Source organism: Eulemur rufifrons, chromosome 18 (assembly GCF_041146395.1).
Source record: "Eulemur rufifrons isolate Redbay chromosome 18, OSU_ERuf_1, whole genome shotgun sequence".
Taxonomy (NCBI): domain Eukaryota; kingdom Metazoa; phylum Chordata; class Mammalia; order Primates; family Lemuridae; genus Eulemur; species Eulemur rufifrons.
The window spans coordinates 60,202,000-60,207,999 of NC_091000.1; positions in this window are offsets into that span (position 1 = coordinate 60,202,000).

Genomic DNA, 6,000 nt, shown 5'->3' on the forward strand with positions numbered 1-6,000 from the left:
TCTTAGACACATAGGAGGAGGCCTCCTAAATTAGATTCATTTTCCCTGCACTCACTGCATAAACTTATAATACGGTGGTATTGTATGTTTCCTGAGGCTTTGTTCGGTTTTTAGATCTCAGTTTTGAAAGTAAATATTATTTCTTTTCTGAGGTAGTCCTGCAGACTTAAAAAGACAAGAATAAACAAAAAGGCAAAAAAACCTCTATAATGACATGCCTAACATATACCATAAATTCCCTTATAGGTCAAAATATCCGCACACCCTCCCCCTTACATTATGGAATGCTTGTAACTATTGATTTTATCTTGTTTGTCTGGAAACTAACAGAAACTGGATATATTTCTACATTGGGTTAGCAGTCTTGGGACCATCACTAACAAAGGATTTTTTTTCTTTTTAACAGATTAGCAATAAAGAGGGATACTCACTCGGTACCATTCAGCCTTACCCAGCATCCGCTTTATGCCAACACCAGCTTGTGTTCAGGCCTTGCCCTCTGGGAGTTTACAAATTAGTGGAGACAGGATAAACACATGGAAAAATACCTAGAGGGAAAAAAAAGATAGAAGCAGCAGCTTATAAACAGAACCAATTAAAGTTATACAGAGTTATTTACATGATTGCTGAGAGGTTTCTGGTTGGGTGGAGGACAGGACTATCAGAGAAAGTTCCATCCTGAGGGTGAGTTCTCAGTAGAATTTTGAAGGAGAGAAAGTGCACAATTTGGCAATAGTATAACAACAACATGCCAGGGGAGGGAAACATCTTGAAGGTAAGAGCAAGTGAACTGTGTGTGAGGATTTTTCTGCCGAGAATAGAAAGTCCAAGCAAATATGAAACAAGTAACACCCACACCAGAACACTTTTGAGTGTGAAAGGGAGGCTATTAATAATTATACCCAGATGAAAGACATACACCTGGACTGTCCCAGGCAAACGGGAAGGGTGGATTTACTATACTAGTAAGGAGCTATGAAGACAGAATGGGCAGGCAACTGGCAACCAAAGGAGCCTACTCAGTCATCATTTGGAAGGAATTAAGATATGATATTGCAAACAGTTGGTAGTCATTTGGAGACATCTGGACTGAGAATGGTCTTTTCAAGGGAAGTTATTGTCACTGATGGATTTAGGATAGATATGGAGGCTGGTTACAAAAACTGCAGTAATATTTGTAGTAGTCGTCGTAGTAGTGGTGGTAGTAGTGATAGTGGCAGTGATTAACAATTCGTGAGAGTTTCTGACTTGCCAGGCTGCCTTGTATGATCTCATTTAATCCCCACCATAAACCCACATTGTAGAGGAAGAAATGGAATTAGAAATTCTAAGTAATCTACCTGAAGCCACAGACCTAGTAAATGATAGATCCATGGTTAGAATCCAGAGAATATTCAGATGCTTGAAGTTTAAAGATTGTATTTTGTGAAAACAGATTATAACTTTATAATATTCTGTATCTGTGGAGCAAAGAAGTAAGGGAATTTTTTAAAAGTTCATAGTTTCAAGTTTTGAGAACTTGGTAGATTGTGTCATAAAAATGGAGGTGTTGGGATGGTGTGATGCTGAAGGGGGAAAAGAGGAAATGTGTTTAATTTTAACCATGTCTAGTTTTAAGAATGATTTAATTCACATTTACACCAATGTTGATGCTGCCAACCTTACAGGATACACTATTAGAGGGAGTGTGGTCTCTAAGTTCATTGAAAAGCCCCCTAGTTCAATGGCAAGTAATGACAGTTTAATGGGTATTATTTGGTGTACATTTGGGGAAAGAAGATTAGATGTGATTGATGGAAGTGACACTTGCATCATAAGAAGTGTCCACAAGTATCATACTGAGGAACACTAGAATGAGAAAAAGAGCATTCAATGAAAATAACCCAACCTTGTCTGTCACTTAATGTGGAAACAAGTGCAACAAAGACACTGTACTAGTCAGCTCGGGCACCATAACAAAATACTATAGCCCGGAGGGCTTAAACAACAGACATTTATTTCCTCACAGTTCTGGAGGCTGGAAGTCCAAGGTCAAGGTGCTGGCTAGTTCAGTTTCTGGTGAGGGCTCTCTTCCTGGTCTGCAGACTGCTGCCTTCTGTCTTCACATGGCCTCTCCTAGGTGTGGTGCTTGTACATGGAAAGGGAAGGAAAGGGAAGGAAAGAGAGAGGCAAGAGAGAAAGAAAAAGTGAGGGCAGGCTTGGATGTCTCTTCTTATAGGACACCAATGCTATTGGATCAGGGCCCCACCCTTATGACCTCATTTAACCTTAATTACCTCCTAAACATGCTATCTCCAGGTACAGCAACATTGGGGGCTAGCGTGTCAACATATGAATTTTGGGGGGGAAGGGCACACAATTCAGTCCATAGAGACACCAAGATTATATTTACATGGACTTGCAGATTGAGTTAATGGCATCCTCGCCAAAGGGCTTATCAGGTGCTTGAAGAGAACCAAAGAACTTCATTCTAATCTTTCTTATTCCAGGAAGGCTTACTCTTAACTCTTAAAACATTGTTGTGTACTCTTTAACACTTCTGGTAAAAAAAAAAAAAAAAAAAAAATCTTCTCGAACTTCCTATGGAAAGCTCTCGGTACACACATTTATTGTGCTACCAATAAAGTCATTTTATCAATTGCTGAAGGATGTATGGGTCTCATTTTCCCTATTGTATTCACAATCTGAACATTTGTAAGTCAAATATGATTTGTCATATCTAAAGTGTGGCAATCCTCTCCCCTACCTCCTACTCTCTATCTCATCACTCCGTTAATTTCCTTTATGATTGCTAACACTCTAAAATTATCTTATTGATTTCCATGTTTATTATCTCTCAACCCTAAACTAGAATATTAGAGCTATGAGTGAAGCGGTCTTGTTTGGTTTTTCATCGTATCCTCAGCGCTTCTGGCAGCTAGAGCAGTGTTGAAATACATGTTGATCAAATGAATCTTGTAGTCTGAGGCCAGCTCATCTTCCAGTTTAGTAGTTAAGCCTTTCATATCAACTTTTATCCTCTTTTCTGGCTTTTATATTTTTCTTTAAATATCTTTTTGTTTTAAATTTCTGGACTCAACATTATATGACATAGTTAAAGGGGATCTGCTCATTTTGTGGACTGGGAAGCACAAATATTGAGTGGCGGTGTGTATTACACCTACAACGTCACCAGCTGGCTACCAGCAGAGCTTGACTGGAGAACCTTCAGTCCATTCTCCTCTCCCCTTCTTCCTGCTCCCAAATCCTTTCCCTTTTATACCCTCCCCAATTCTTACCAGCAACTTCACTGCCTTTTGCTTGCTCTTAAGCTTCATTCCTAGATTTAAAAAAAAAGAAAATGTTTCTCCTCTGCTACAGTTTTGATAGAGGTTTTCATGGCCTAAACATGTTGTGTAGAAAGGAGGAGGAAGGGAGGGAGGGAAGAAGGAAGGAGAGAGAGGTATATATGTGGATAAAATTTTTAAAATATATGGCAGGGTTAAGAGTTCAAAAAGTGATTTCTAAGAAAAGCTATACACCAAGTGCTGCTGGCTCATTCTATACATATTCCTTATCTTTTTTTTCTGGGTTGCTATAATTGTTAAATTAAAGAGGGCTAAAAATCAGGCATATTCTTAGTGAAGAAGGAGAGAGAAAACAACTAGTTAGTAATATTCCTACTGCCCTGGAGAGAACTCAACCTTTCCAGAGTCTATTCTAATAAGTAGTTTGTATTAAGTATTTACAATAGTGATTAAAGGCATGGGCTCAGAGCCACAAGCTCTGCCAAGTGCAGAATCTTGGGCAATTTATTTGACCTTTTTGTATGTCAGATCAGTTTTCTCATCTCTGAAGTGAATGTCATTGGGGTCTTCGTAGAATTGTTATGGAGACTACATGAGATAGTATTTCTAAAGTGCTCCACAAAGTTTTAACTGTACCTCCAAGTGGTGACCAATGCCTCATTGCATCCCCCACTATGGTGAGTGTCCTTTACATTTGTTACGTTTTAAACCTTGAAATAAGTCTCTGAAGACTTAGTCAAAGCAGATCTGACAACTAAATGTAACATGGTACCCCCAGGTATCCTGCAACAGAGAGAAGACATTAGTGGGAAAACTGGTGACATCCAAATAAAGTCTAGAGTTTAGTTAATAGTAAAATACCAATGTCAGTTTCTTATTTTTAACAAATGTATCATGGTAATGTAAGATGTTAGCAATGGGGCAAACAGGGCACATGGGAGCTCTCTGTACAATCTTGGCAAATTTTCTGTAAATCTAAAATTTTTGCAAAATCAAGCTTATTCTTTTAAAAAAAATAATAACCTGCTACAGGTAATGTTGTTATCCATGTTTTACTGATTAAGGAGCTCAGGCTTAGAGAGGTTAAGTCTCATGGCCAAGGTACAACCAGACATGTGCTCATAGGGACCCTGTCTGTAGAGGAGACCACATCCTAACCCCCTAGCCACCCTGCCTCCCAGTAAATCTGAGCATTCCTTTACATTCTCATCGGCAGCAGGCCAGGATCTGGAAAAGCAGGTGGAGCCTAAACACAATTATGAAGCAGACAGTGTTTTTCTTCGAGCTCCCTTTCTCTTCTTTGAGATTTAATTTCCGCCTAGATGGCCTTTCTAGTAGAACCTGATTTCAGTTTTTAAAAATTATATATTAATATATATGAAAATGTATATACACATATGTATACATATACATACAATAGTCCCCTCTTACCCTCAGTTTTCTTTCAGAGGTTTCAGTTACCTGTGGTTAACTGTAGTCCAAAAGTATTGCAGCATTTTGAGAGAGAGGAAGACAGACTTTATTTATATAAATTTTATTACAGTATATTGTTACAATTGTTTTATTTTAGTATTAATTATTGCTAATCTCTAACTGTACCTAATTTATAAATTAAGCTTTATCATAGGTATGTATATATAGGAAAAAACATAGTATTAACATATATAAGGTTTGGTACTATGTGAGGTTTCAGGCATTCGCTGGAAGAGTCTTGAAATGTATCCCCTGTAGATAAGAGGAGATTACTGTGTGTGTATGTATATACACACACACACACACACAGGCACAAATACATATATACATATATATGTACATATATATAAAATGAAGATATCCTCTTTGGTATATTTTCATTTTAATAAGATATATCTATATATCTATATGGAATTTCAACATCAGCAAATGACTATACTAGGTGTGGACCAGGCTACAGCACAAGATTCAACACAACATTAAAGCATTTCAAGTTTCTCTTCTAAATCATTGGTTATAAGTAAACTTACCTTCTTGTTAATAAACTGCCAATCCTGCAACTCCACTTCCACCAGCTTTACAAGTCCCCCATTTTTGCAAACACATCTCAACTTCCAATGTCTACCTCCTACACGAACGTCTCTCTTGTCCCAGACAGTGTCAGATCCTAAACTCACCAGTTCCTGACTCTGTAAAAATGTTGCTGGGCTCTAAGAAGCTTTCAGAAGATGCCTGACCATTGAAACAAATTTTGTAACTGAATTGCTTCTGGTAAACAACTCTTAAACCGCCCATTTTCCCTTTCTCTAAACCCTCTGCTGTACTATTCTGTGCTATTTTGTCTAATTTTCTGTTTGTAAAAGCTCATGGTTAAATTTATTGACATCTTCTTTTCATAGTAGTTCCTATTGTGCCAAAATGTCTATGAGTATCAATATAAAGGAACCCAAGAGTCTAAAGTCCAGCTTGAGAAAAGCTGGAGAAAGAGCAATAGTCACAATGGAGTTTCCAGAAGCTAAGAAAAATGAAAGTAACATTAATTCACAAGTAAGAGAGATGAGCAAGAGAATGGAAGATAAAAGTAAGCCACTAATAACAGGACAATAATAGCTCATGGTAAGCTTTAGCATGTTTTGAGTGCTTTTTGAATTTCAGCTATTTTAATTTCTGCAAGAGAAGGTGGAGCTTGATTTATGGTAGATGATTGAAAATGGAGCAAGAGTTATTACAATAAGGCATC